This window comes from Balaenoptera borealis (genome assembly GCF_965194805.1).
Source record: "Balaenoptera borealis genome assembly, chromosome: 16".
Classification (NCBI taxonomy): domain Eukaryota; kingdom Metazoa; phylum Chordata; class Mammalia; order Artiodactyla; family Balaenopteridae; genus Balaenoptera; species Balaenoptera borealis.
This window is the reverse complement of record NC_138872.1, coordinates 66,990,275-67,004,486: the sequence shown is the minus strand read 5'-3', so window position 1 is coordinate 67,004,486 and position 14,212 is coordinate 66,990,275. Positions and strand designations below refer to the sequence as shown.

The following is a 14,212-nucleotide window of genomic DNA, read 5'->3' as shown; positions in this document are numbered from 1 at the left end:
GGAGCAAGGTGAAGAAGAGGTGAGAGAACTGGTCTGTGGCATAGAAGCCAGCTGTCCACTATGGATTTGTTCTCCCCTGCCCAAATCCTTTTCCGTCTAAGTGGGGCCATGTGACTACATTTGAGCCAATGGGATGTGGACAGAAGTAACCTGCACTGCTTTCAGGCCCTCCCATCCCCAAGGCCCATTTCCCATGACTTGGTCAGCCTCCCCTCCACTGCAATCCCACCCTGAGACATGTAGCCCAGAACAGATTCATAGCATTTCAGCACCACTTATAAAACTCTTGCTCCATCACTCCTCTCGGCTCCTTGGAGGACAAGCGTTGCCCCCTCCCTTGGCTCGCCCACACTGTGCCATCTGCTTGGCACATGCTCTAGCCTGCTCTCCCTACCTGTCCCCTGGCCAACTCTGCTCATCCCTCAGGTCTCAGGTTAGATAGATGTCACCTCCTCCAGGAAGCCTCCCCTGAACCCCAGGAGGTACGCACCATTGGCTCCATCCTACAGGTGAGGAAACTGAGGAACAGAGAAGTTAAGTGACTTGCCCCAAATCACATGGCTAGAAGGTGGGGGAGGTGGGTCTGAAGCCAGTGCAGGTCTATCCAGGGCTTCACTCAGCCATCACTTGCTAAACCACTTTTAAAGTGTGATCCTGGGACCACTAGCAGCAGGAGCAGCCTCACCTGAAAACTTGTCACATGTGCAAATTCTGGGGCCCCACTCCAGTCCTGCTAAAGAAAACTCTGGGGGTGGGCCCAGCAAGCCATGTTTAAACAAGCCCTCCAGGTGATACCAATGTTCACTAAAGTTCAAGAACCACTGGCGGAGAGAATGTTCTGCAGCTGAGCCTCCTGCCTTTCAGCCACTCCCTGTGGGGTCCTTGCCAGGTCTAGAAAGCATCACAGCTGGAGAACGGAACAATGACCGCCCTCTGACTTTCCAGCCCTCTGAAATGCTTCTCTGGGTGTTCCACAGCCCTGGGACTTTGGGGACCCAGAGAATGTCATCTTCTACTTCATCATCAGCCTGTTAGTGACTCACTCCTTCCTTCGTTTGAAGCCTTCTTCTTGTACCCATCAGTCTTGCCTGCAAGAGTTTAATCCAAGCTACTTTTATCCTGTGGTGGTCACTATAACCACTTTCTTCTAGAACATTCTCAGTTCACGGGGGTTAAGTCTGCAGCTTCTTGGTCAGCAAAACTGATCTCCCCAACGCAAAAATGTTTATTTTTGAATCAGTCCAGCCAGCCACTATTACTTTGAATGCAATCCTGATCATCAAATTTTCCTGTATCAGCTTTAGGAATAGGACCAGAAAGAGTAAATCCTAGAGAATGAGTTTGAACAAATCCAAGTTTCTGCTGGTGACCCTCAGCTTTCTTCCACACTGCTCTCAGTGTCCTGGCACCTGGATGCCAATCCTGCCAAAGACTGGACAAGACTTCTTTGGGGAATCTGACCAGTGTGAGAAAAAAGGCCTAAAGATACCCTTCCCCTGTGGAACAGCCCAGTTAGATCACCCTGAGGGGAAGGCCACAGCCAACAAGCCTCTCTCATATCCAAAGACCTTCCAAAGAGCTTCCTGGAGCCCTATACTCTTCAGTGGACAGCCACAGACCACCAGAGAGGGGGAAAGGAGAGGCTCTGCTCCACAGTCATTCAGAGGCCCAGGCTCCTTCCAGCTTGTGGCTCTGTCCTTCTCCAGGCCCTCAGAGTCCTCTCAACTCTGCTGGTAAATGAGGAAAGTGGGGAGGTTTTTAGGGTCCAAGCTTGAGGGGGGCACACACTATTTCTGCTCACATTCCATCAGCCAAAACTCAGTCATGTGGCCCACCAAACTGTAAGGGAGCCTAGGAAATACATCCAGGTGATACCGCAAGAAGCAGAGGACATGGGTGATCAATAGCCATCTCTGCCACATAATTCATTAAAAATGTTTTAAAATCATATCAGTTATATATCCTTAGTAGTCAGCCAGAAAGTACTGTTCTGTCACCAAAAGCACACACACAAAAAAAAAAAACCCACTGCAAATCATAGAACATACACAAGTGATCATATGTAAACTGAAACCATTTCAAGGGATGGTCAGGCCCTGACTTCCTGCTTCCCCACCCCCTGCAAAAGATAAGAACTTGGGACCCCAGCCGACACCCCCTCTTTAAGAAGAACAGGAGAGGAGGGAGGATGGCAATCTCAACCATGTTACATCTAATTTCCCATCATCAAGCAGCTTTATTGTATTTGCTGAATAAATGCATTGACCAAACAATGACTGTAAGGTGCTGTGGAGGCCACAGAGAAGGAAGACGCCTGCCAAACTCTATCTCCTAAACCCTACCTCCTACCACTGGCATCCTTTCCATCACCTCCTCCAGGAAGCCTTCTCCAATAACCCTTCCCTCCCCCCCACCCCCCCGAGTGGGCATTATCAGCTCCCACCTGCTTGCTCTGTATTCCCAAACTTAGTCCATCTTGCTTATTAGTATCTGCCGTTAGACCACTCTGGACCTGTCTCCTCTGTAAAATCAGAGGGGTAGACAATTTCCTGGCTGAGCGGCCCCAAGGCAGGCAGCTTCCAGGGCCGAGGACCCAGAAGTCAGGCTCCCATAGAGCGTCCCCACAAGGCAGACTGAGCAGCGCCCCCCTGCCAGCAGCCCATCTGTCTCACGCGGGGCGCAGCTGGGCCGGTTTCCCGCAATCCCCCAGGCGTGTGCGGCGAATCTAGGCCGGGACTCACCCGGGAGGCCCCCGCCCCGCCACACGCATATTAACGCCCGGCCCCTTGGCGCACAGGTCCACGGAGCCTGCCAACACCCGAACTCCTGCAGTCAACAATGCAGCAAGGGCGCGTCTACACGGTCCCCGAGGTTCCCGGAACTTGGGCCTCTCGTTCAGGGGCCGGGGTGGGGGATGCGGGCCCTGCAGGGGAAGAAAGGCAGCGCTGCCCCCACCCTCTGCGGGCCTCCAGGCGCCGCGGGCGGAGGCGCCCAAGCTGCCTCTCCCCGACCGTCACGTGCCAAGTATTTTACCAATAGACACTGCCGATAATCTGCACGACTCCCCCATTTTACAGAAGCAAACACGGAAACCCGAAGAGCTTAACCCCCACGCTCTCCTTCCGCCTGGGGCCCCACTTCTAAGCCCCAGACCCTCCGCGCTCCGGGCGCCGGCTGCACCGGGGAGCATAGGCTTGCAGCGCCGGATCCCGGCCCCCCAGGCCAACCGCCGCCCCACCTACCTGCCTCGGGCGGAGAGGCACGGCAGCCGCTACCTACGGCCGCGAGGATCCAGAGGAGCTGGCAGAGGCTCGAGGCCCGGTGCTCCAGGGTGCAGGGCGGGCGGGCCCCCCGAAAGTGCCGGGGAGCGGCGAGCGGGGCGCGCGGGCTGGCGCTCCGGGGAGGCAGCGGCGGCCGCCGGAACGTTCCCGGGGCGCGAGGGGCGCGCGGAGCCGCTGGAACGATCCCGGGGCGCTGGGGGCGCGTTCCAAGGGCAAGGGCGCCGGCGACCGTCGGCTGGGCTGGGGCAGCTGCAGCGCGCGGCGTGCGGGCGGCGGATCCGGACACTCGCCGAGCTGGGGCTGTGGCTGGGGCAGGAGACTGCGGGCAGGGGCGGGGCCGCGGGCGGGCGGGCGGGCGTAAGCTCGGCGCGGCGCTCACGTGGCCGCGGGCAATGACCATCACCGCTCCTGCAGCCGCCGCGTGGATCTCCTGGCCCTGCGTCTGCGGCTCCCGAGCCTGCTGAATACACAGCGTCCGGATCTAACGCGTTGGGCCGGCCTGGCACCTACCAGCGAAGGGGGCGCCCTCCCAGCGGGTAGTTTGAGAGGGGGCAGCTAACCCCTCCCTCGCCCACCGCACCTTCCCATTCTCCATCCTATGCCCGCCTAGTTCCTGTATTTGAGTCCTTTCCAAAATCAGTAGTGATCGGATCTCATTGTACGTCTCTATGCATAACCTTGCAATATTTTTATAAGAAATTGCTTTTTTTTTTTTCTGATTTCTGCTTTGTGAAAACAGGCACTTATGACTGTGGCAATTATTTGTGTAATTATTTGTCTAATACGTTGCTGTATTCCTAACTCAGCGCACAGCCTGGCACATAGTTAAGTGCTTTAATAAATACCTGTAAAATAAATGACTAAATATGGAAGGTATAAAGAAGAAAAGGAAATAAAACTAATGATAAGTACTGTGAACATGTTCATATTATATTCTTCCAGATATTTTTTCTAGTGAAATTTTAGAAATTTCACAACTCTTATTTTAGAAATAAAAGTAAGGGACTTACCTGGCAGTCAGTGCGGTGTGGCCAAAAAAAATAAAAATAAAAGATATAAGTGACAACAGTAATATTTATCAAGCGATTTATCTCATTCCATCTTCACACCAACGCTAGTAGCTCTACTTCACAGATCATAACACTGAGGCTTATAGAGATACACTTGCCCAGAAGGTTTCCAAGGTGGCTCCTTCCTCTTGGCAAAGGGCATCTATATTACAGGGCTCCTGCTGGTTTGGGGTCTGCTGAGTTACTCTGTGTAGTAAAAAAGGGGAGAGGAATTTGAAGGACCCCCGCAGGTGAGAGGAGCGGAGCAGCCAGGCGGGACCTGCCAGGGGCCGTGGGAAGGATGAGGACGGGAAAGGCTTCCAGTAGGGCGATGTCTAGCGGGGGCTGTTTAAATAGTTCGTGGTGGGGTTTGTGACCTAACCACTTACCTATGCCCCAAAGAGTTCTTCAGTGAAAGCCTCCTTGGACTGGAATGGTGTACGTGACCAAGTTCTCCCATGGAACTGGAGGGAGGGCTGAGTGTCCAGGTGAGCCCCAGGCAAACACAGAGAAACAGGTGTGTGCAAGCAGGCCAGAGACAGACACAGTTATCTGGGTATGCATATGGGAATATATACATTTTTCCTAACAAGAGTGGACTCATCTATTTCTCCTTTCTACTCAACACTAGGTTGTAAACATGTTTCTGTGGTCAAGGCCACCTGTCATTTGTAATGCCTTCTTTGGTGAGCCTTTTTGGGGTTGTGGTAAAAGCTGATATTTACAGGGCATTTTTTTTGTGTCAGGTACTGTGGTAACTGCTTTACAGACATTATCTCTTTTAATTCTCATCACAACCCTCTTACTGTCCTCACTTCATACACAGAAAGACTGAGGCTGGTTAAGTGACTCTCCCAAATTTACATAGTAAGTTGCAGAATTTGACCCAGGTCTAGGTATATACTGACCCCTTTAATGTCCTGTCTGTAAGCCTTGCCTCTTCAGTTTTTGTGGCCCCTAAAAATTCAGATCCCGTTGGGAGAGTGAAGTCCTTCAGCTTACCAGCTGCAATGGCCCCTGCAGGGAGAAGGTTCAAGTTTATGAGGCTTGGGGAGTGGGTGACATTCAGGCAGCATCTCATAAGGTGGTGAGGGGAATGAAAAAAAAGAAATGGTCCTGAAACCCATCACTGAGTGTTTTAACTTTTTGGTCTCTGTACTACAAGTTTCAGAAAATATCAATACAAGATCTAGAAGATATAATCATTTTGGTTTGAAGTATTGGCTCCTTTAGTCACCTTGAGAAAACTCCTCTGGCTTTTGGCAAAAAACAAAATTGCACCTGAAATTTTGACTGTGGGAAAGTTGGGCAAGGACAAAGAGTCCGAGCTAGTCTGTCCAAGCCCAAAGCCAGACCAAAAAAAAAAAAAAAAAAACACTGCTCTACTTATAGCTCTGTGACCCTGCGCAAGTTATTTAGCTTCTCTTTTCCTCTTTAATCTCTTCTGTGCATGAGCATCTTGATTTGTCTTCAAGGAACCAGTCCACCCTATTCTCAGTTCATGAAAACTGCCCTCCCCACTCTCCTGGCTCTAAGATTGGACATATGATTAGACCTGGCCAATCAGCATATTCCATCCCTTTTGCCCCATTCATTGGTTCTGGGATGAGTATGTATCCCAAGCCAAGCCAATGAGATACTAATCTGGGTCTTTTATAGAAACCATTTAAAAAGAGAATCTCTTGGAAGCAACCTAAATGTCTATCAGCAGATGAATGGATAAAGAAGATGTGGTATACATATATACATATGTGTGTGTGTGTGTGTGTGTATATATATATATATATATATATATATATATATATATATATATATATAAAATGGAATATTACTCAGCCATAAAAAAGAATGAAATAACACCATTTGCAGCAACATGGATGGACCTAGAGATTATAGTACTAAGTGAAGTAAGTCAGACAGAGAAAGACAAACATCATATGATATCACTTATATGTGGAATCTAAAAAAAAATGATAGAAATGAACTTATTTACAAAACAGAAATATACTCACAGACATAGAAAACAAACTTAGGGTTACCAAAGGGGAAAGGGGGGAAGGGAAAAATTAGGAATTTGGGATTAAAAGATACACACTACTATATATAAAATAGATAAACAACAAGGACCTACTGTATAGCACACAGAGCTATATTCAGCATCTTGTAATAACTTATAATGGAAAAGAATCAGAAAAATAATATATATGTATATGTGTAACTGAATCACTTTGTGTGCACTTTCTGTAACAGTTGTGTTAGTTTCAGGTGTGCAGCAAAGGTATATATATATATATATATATATATATATATATATATATATATATATATTCTTTCTCACATTCTTTTCCATTATAATATTTACAAAATATAGAGAGCTCTTATAACTCAAATAATAAAAAGATAACTCAATTTCAAAATGGGCTAAAGATTTGAACAGACAGTTCTCCAAAGAAGATATATAAATGGCCAATAAGCACATGAAAAAGATACTCAACATTATTAGTCATTAAAAAAATGCGAATCAAAACTACATCCACTAGGATGGCTATGATCAAAAGTCAGATAATAACAAGTATTGGCAAGGGTGTGGAGAAATTGGAACACTCATACACTGCAAGCAGGAATGGAAAATGGAAAACAGTTTGGTGGTTTCTCAAAAAATTAAACATGGGGTTACCATACAACCTAGCAATCCCACTCCCAGGTATATACCCAAGAGAAATGAACACATGTCTGCACAAAAACATACGCACAAATGTTCATAGCAGCATTATTCATAATAGGCAAAAGGTGAAAAAAACCCAAATATCCATCAACTGATAAATGGATAATTAAAATGTGTTATACCCATACAATAGAATATTACTCAGCAATAAAAAGGAATGAAGCACTGATAAATGCTAAAACATGGATAAACCTTAAAAACAGTATGCTAGGGCTTCCCTGGTGGCACGGTGGTTGAGAATCTGCCTGCCAATGCAGGGGACACGGGTTCGAGCCCTGGTCTGGGAAGATCCCACATGCTGCGGAGCAACTAAGCCCGTGTGCCACAACTACTGAGCCTGCGCGTCTGGAGCCTGTGCCCTGCAACGGGAGGGGCCGCGATAGTGAAAGGCCCGCGCACCGCGATGAGGAGTGGCCCCCGCTTGCCACAACTAGAGAAAGCCCTCGCACAGAAACGAAGACCCAACACAGCCATAAATAAATAAATAAATAAAATAAATAAAGTAACTATTAATTAAAAAAAAACAAAAAAAACCACAGTATGCTAAGTGAAAGGAGCCAGACACAGAAGGCAACAGATTATATGATTTCATTTATACGAAATGTCCAGAATAGGGAAATCCTTAGAGACAGAAAGTAGATTAGTGGTGGCCCACAGCTAGGAAGGGAGTCTGGGGGGAATGGAGAGTGACTACTAAAGGTACAGTATTCCTTTTTGGGGGGATGAAGATATTCTAAAATTGATTGTGAGGAGGGCTGCACAATTCTGTGAATATTATAAAAAACAATGAACTATACACTTTAAAGGGGTGTCTTGTATGGTACGTGAAGTAAATCACGATAAAGCTGTTACCCTCAGAAAAGGGCTCCTGACATCCTCGCGGTGCTTCAGGGTGTGGCAGCAGAAGAGAGGTCACCAGGAATGGTGCTCTAGCCCAATCTAGGTATGTGGCTTCTCCCAACTTCCAGGGATGGGTGTAATCCTGCCACGGGCTCAGGGGGGGTTGGAGAACTGCTCTAGACACACATGCCAAGGGAATGAAATGCTTCCCAAGCGCTAGCTGCTCGGATTCCCTGTCCACAGGAGGCCGTGTCTGTGGGAGTTTAAGGCAGTTTTAGGTTCACAGCAGAATTGAGTGGAAGGTTTGGAGATTTCCCATATCCTTCCTGCCTCCACACAAGAATAGCCTCCCCCATGATCAACATCTCACACCAGAGTAGTGCACGTGTTACAATTAATAACGAACCTACACTGACACATCATAATCACCTAGAGTCCACAGTTTATATTAAAGTTCACTCTTGGTGGTGTACATTCTGTGGGTTTGGCCTAATTTATAATAATATGCATCAACTGTTACAGTAACATACACAGCAGTTCCACTACCCTAAAAATCCTGTGTTTCACTTGTTCATCCCCTGCATCCCCCTCCATCCCTGGGAACCACAGTGGGATGTTTTTAAGCAGAAGCTTTAAAAAAAGTCCTTGAAAGTCCTCCTTGGCTCCTTGGCTCAGGAGGTCCAGGGCCTACTGGGCACAAAGCCAACACAGGGCCATTCAATGACCCACCTGTAGCTACAGAAAGACTCACAGAAGCAATGAAATGACCACTCTTCTGTCTTTTGGATAGTGTCTTTCTTCCTTTCTCTTGCACAAGGCAAACCCCAGGATTAGGGTGGGGCATGTGTGGGCCTCTAGTTGCCCCTACGTCTGCATAGGGAAAGATCTGGAAGGATACAGCTAAACTGTTACTCATTATAATGAGTTGTGGGATTCAGCTGTGAAGGAGGAAGGTGGTGAAGAAGAGAACTCCCTTTAACTTTATACAGAAGATTTGACATTTGAAAAAAAATTTACAAAGAGCATGCATTACATTATATTTCAAATCTAAAAAGACAAAAAGCACCTTCCTTTACCAAAGTGTTGACAGAGCTTAACTGGGAGGAGAAATTAAAGGTGATTTTATTCTCTTATTTGTGCTTTTCTTTCTTAGCTTGGAGTTTCAACAAGGAACATGTATTTATTATTTTAGCAAAAGTTATTTTTAACTGTTACTTAAAAAAAAAAGAAAAGAACAAAAACTAAACAGAGCCCAGTTGCCCTGGTTTCTGTAGCCTCCCCACCCTTGCCTGCCTGGGCCTAGGTTTTGCATAGGAACTGCCCTCCCAGCCTCAACCTTAAGGCATAAATCACTAGGAAAGCCGAGTCAGCACTACTGCAGAAGTCTGCAGGGAGACAGGCCTGCTCGCTGGAGCAGATGAGCTCATGGCCTTGCTTCCACTGGATTTTTGTCCTGGTGAAGCACCTCTGTCATGCAAGTTCTGAGCAGCTCTGCTTCTCCCGAAAGACCTGATTTTTGCCTGATCTGGCCTAGTAGGTGTTGGATAAATGTTTACTTGAATTAAATTATTAGAGACAGAGAGAGTTGGGAGGGGAAGGGTCACATTACAGAGTCCAAACTCATACTACTCGTCGCACGACAGGCCAATAAATTGAGAGACGAGGTATTGGGGCAAGGAATAGCAACTTTATTTGGAAAGCCAGCAGACTGAGAAGGTGGTGGACTGGTGTCCCAAAGAACCATCTTCCCCAAGTTAGAATTCAGGCTTTTATATTAAAAGGGGAGGGGGTGTGGTTAGTTGTTGTAAATTTCTTGGTGCTGGAATACTTCGTTCTCTCAGCTCTCCACATGGGTCAGGTCACGATGTTCCTGTAAACCTCCAACAAGACAAATGTTCTTTTCTGTTCTGCAACTTTTTCTCTCTATATGAATGGAAAAGTGTTAAGCTTAAAGGTCAGAGCCTTGAGAAGGGAGTATCCTGTATGTTTCAGACTACAGGCAACAATCTTTCACAAAAGGTGCAGTGCCAGTATGACTAAGCACAGGCAACAGAGCACAAAGGTTAGAGCTAAAGGAATAGATTCAATATGGAGTCAGGTTTGTTCTTCTCTGTTACAGTTGCTGCTAGCAAATGGTGCAACTACTGGAGAATGCTTTGAGTCATTTGTCGGGGGGGGGGGGATGACTCAAAGAGATCTCTGCTTCCTTCTTGTGGCCGCAGGGGGTGATCTTTCAGAAGAGCTGAATACAATTAATTCTCGGTGGCAGGAAATGGAAGTTTGTTATGTATTTATTGATATGTATTTGCTCTGAATTTACTGCATTTTGTTTCTATTTTATTTTTTTTTTTACAAGGAAAACCACCATTTTGGTTCCCAAGTTTTACTCAAGAACTCACACAAAATATTCCAGATAACTGAGTTTTAATCATCTTCCTCCTCTTCTTCATCTTGATTAATCTGGAAGTAACGCAATTCGTAACTCTCTTTGCTGTTAGCAACTACGCGTAACCAATCAAGTAGATTATTCTTCAAATATTTTTTGGTGAGGTATTTCGAATACCTTTTGGAAAAAGGCACCTCAGAGGTTACAGTAGTCTTGCTTTTGCTTCTTTCGGTTGTTACAACCCCTGCACCAGGATTCCCAGCTTTTCCGTTCACTTTCTCTCCTGAAGAAACTGCTCAAAATTGGCAGCATCTATGATTCCATCTTCTATAGGGTGGGTACAGTCAAGGGTAAACTTCGGGACCTGCTTTTATTTTGCTCCCCTTCGCCACAAACTTTCTCACGGGCGCCATGGAGGCAGCGAAGGCAGAAAGGGGTACTGCATTTTAAAACACACTGAAATACTCTACATAGAAGAACACTGGGTTTTGGGAGGCTAGGGAATGCTGGCTCTGCCTGGGGGTAGCTAACACAAGTTACTCTGCCAATCTGAGCCTCAGTTTCCCCCTCTGTAAAAAGTAGATAAGAGTGATGATTGAGGGAGCCTACACAAGGCAAGGATCTGTAAAAACGTTCAATGATTTTCCTTCCTGGACCCATGATTTTTACATCGCGGTGGCAGGGGCCGGCCATGGGGCCACCCGAAGCTGCAGAGGTTCCCTGAAGTAGGGCTAGAGAGTCCAAACAGGATGGGGACTCGGCCGGCTCCGCGCAAACCCGGGTTCCCGGCGGGACCCGCAGCCCAGCCAGGAGCAAGCGGCAGCGCGACACTGCCCCCACGTGGCCGTAGGCAGTATGCCACGCTCGCGAAAAATCAAATGCAAACATACATGACGATTGAATATTAATATTAACAATTGGGAACTTTGTTTTCCTTTTCAATGCTGCGTCCCGACTGAACTTACTACTGCCGATTACAAGAGCACTTTGACTCCAAAGCCCAAGAGGAAGCCAGGGGTTAACACGCTGTTAACCGGCGCGGTAAGCGTCAGGCTGATATCGCGCATGTGTAAACAGATGAGGGCGGGGCTTAGAGAACGTGAGGCGCCGCGTCATTAGACTAATATAGTAAGAACGGAACAATTTCTGAGCGGGCGGTAGCGTGGCCGAGTGGTCTAAGGCGCTGGATTTAGGCTCCAGTCATTTCGATGGCGTGGGTTCGAATCCCACCGCTGCCACACCTCAAAGGTTCTCACTTTTCCATCCTTTAACTTCTATATCCTCTCCCAATTACTCTTCACTTTTTCTGCCTTCTGACGTTTTTTTTTCCCCACAGTAGAAAATCCCCAGAGGGATCCTTCATTTCATTCACTTTCTCCTTATACAGGAATTTCAACCTGTAAAAGTGATTTCTTCCAGTTCAGCCTGTATTTTTTTTTTAATGGAATGGGGAAGGGAGGGGAAAAGAAGGAAACTGCAGGACAAGCCACCTCACTCCCTAGCCTAGTACACAAACCCACCAATCCCGCTACCTTAAAAAACGAAAACAAAAACGTCTCCCTATTTCCATGGGAAAGCATCCTGAGATACCTTGAAAAGCTCTCAACAGTCTGTCTGCGCCTTTAATTTAATGCTTCAAGGCCTGAGGCCACCGGGAGTGGGCCCCTTTACCTCCCAAGGACAAAGATTAGGTGGAGGTGATTTTAATCAAGACGTCAGTTAGGAAGGGTCCCTTTCTGGCCCGCTCTGTGTCAGCGGAGAGCCCAGGCTGACTCCATAAATCCCTGTTGGTAGAAACTGTGTCAGGTGACTTTATGGAGGGTCTGGGGTATCAGGAGCCCTGCCCCGCCCAGGTGTATCAGCCTTGAGGTCCCAGCTTCATTGATCCACTTCCTACTTGGTTTTGCTGCTTGTTTATTTACTCATTCAACAACCATTTATGAAGGGCCTACTATGTGCCAGAAATTAAGATCAACCTGAGGCTACAGAGCAAAACAGCAGACATGTCTTGGCCCTCATAGAGTTCACAGCCACTGTAATTTCTTTAATTATACCTGTGAGGAGTGTCATGCAGAATGCGGAAGCTGACCCAGGAACAACGGAAAAAGTGACGTTTAGCTTGGACTTGAAATTGAGAGGTTAGCTAGTGAAGGTGGGAGAGGGGAGTTCCAGGAAGAGGGAACAGCATGTGGAAAATCCTAGAGGCAAAGGAGAGCCTGGTGAGTCTGAGATGCTGGGAAGGTAATTCAGGGCAGCTGGAGAGAGAGCAGCTGGATAAATGGCTAGAGATGAGACTGAAGTGTTAGGCAAGGAGGGCCATGAATGCCAAGTTAAGGCTTTGAACTTGGCCCTGAGGGCATGGGAAACCATCGAAAGCCAGAGGGTGGCATGTTCCAATTTTGGATGTTCCCTCTGGCAGTAGGAATAGGAGGTTCCATTCAAAGCCTACTGTAGTTGTCTAGGAGAAAGGAGAGTGGCTTGTACCATGGTTGTGACAGTGTGTTGGACAGGGAGACGTTTTGGAGGTGGATCTGACAGAACTCAATGACGAAGACATGAAAAAGAAGAACGCATCGAAAGTGATGACCAGGTTTTGGGCTTGAGCCACTGGATGGCTGGCGGTGCCTCTTGTCTCCCTAGGAGGGAACACAGGATGAAGAGGACGTTTGTGGAAAAGATGATTTCAGTTTGATCCACACTGAGTTTGAGATTTAGGACATGGGGTTGAGTAGATTGGACATAGAAGTCTGGAGGCCAAGAGAACACTCTGAGCAATTGATACAGATTTGGGAGGCACTGGAGACTGAGGTCATGGGAATGGATGAACTTGCCCAGGAAAAGCATGCAGAGGAAGTAGAGGGACCAAGATGGAGTCCTGAGGACCATCATCCTAAAGGGAATGCAATGGAAAAGAAGCCAGTGAAGGAGATAAAGAAGGACTGGTCAGAGACTCAAGTGGAAGACAGGTGTGTTGTCATATAGATTGTTGTCAAGAAGATTATGGCAAGAAGGAGGGAGTAGCCAACTATGTTGAAGAGACTTGGCAAAATAAAGACTGAAAAATATTCTTTGGTTTTATGATTTATGGACAAGGTCACTGATGACCTTGATTAAAACCATTTTGGTGTGAGTTGAAGAGAAGAAATGGAAACGTAAGTGTGGACATCTCATCACGAAATTTGATGAGTGATGGTAGCAGTAGCGGGAGGGGGAATGGGGAGTCAAGAGAAATATTTTTAAGATGAGAGACCGGATGGTGTTTTAGACGCCTGGCACTGGGTCTACAAAGGGGAATAGCTTCATCACTCATAATGGAAAGTTTATGAATTTGCCTTACTGGTCCATTCTGACTGGCTATTTCACCTTGAGCTGCCCACAGTAATGACTCTGTTTTCTGCATTTATAATGCTTCTGCTTAGTGTCTCCAAGAAAGCTAGGACCTCTTCCTACTTGCTGTCTCAAAATTAGAACACTCCCTAACACTATACACAAAAATAAACTCAAAACAGATTAAAGACCTAAATGTAAGGCCGCATACTATAAAACCCTTAGCGGAAAACATAGGCAGAACACTCTCTGACATAAATTGCAGCAAGATCTTTTTTAATCCACCTCCTAGAGTAATGAAAATAAAAATAAACAAATGGGAACTAATTAAACTTAAAAGCCCTTGCACAGCAAAGGAAACCATAAACAAGACAAAAAGACAACCTACAGAATGGGAGAAAATAGTTGCAAACAAAACAACTGACAAGGGATTAATCTCCAAAATATAAAAACAGCTCACACAGCTCAATATCAAAAAAACAAACAACCCAATCAAAAAATGGGCAGAATATCTAAATAGACATTTCTCCAAAGAAGACATACAGATGGCCAAAAAGCACAAGCACATGAAGAGATGCTTAACATCACTAATTATTAGAGAAAT

The 14,212-nt window shown here is 46.6% G+C and overlaps 1 protein-coding gene and 1 pseudogene across 3 annotated transcripts in view; both read right to left on the bottom strand.

Annotated features, from left to right (window-relative positions):
- Positions 1–3,616, bottom strand: part of EEF2K (eukaryotic elongation factor 2 kinase) — a 60,180-nt gene extending 56,564 nt beyond the window's left edge. Inside the window, exon 1 of one of the 2 annotated variants that reach the window (XM_082362470.1) lies at positions 3,247–3,616. The gene's annotated coding sequence lies outside the window, so the exon portion shown is untranslated. Of the gene's footprint in view, positions 1–3,242 lie in introns of both variants that reach the window. The other variant, XM_082362469.1, reaches the window with a different exon arrangement.
- Positions 3,617–9,824: 6,208 nt separating this feature from the next.
- LOC309614364 (large ribosomal subunit protein eL22 pseudogene) lies at positions 9,825–13,915 on the bottom strand (annotated as a pseudogene). Its single transcript has one exon. The product of its transcript is annotated as a large ribosomal subunit protein eL22 pseudogene (transcript).
- Positions 13,916–14,212: the final 297 nt, after the last annotated feature.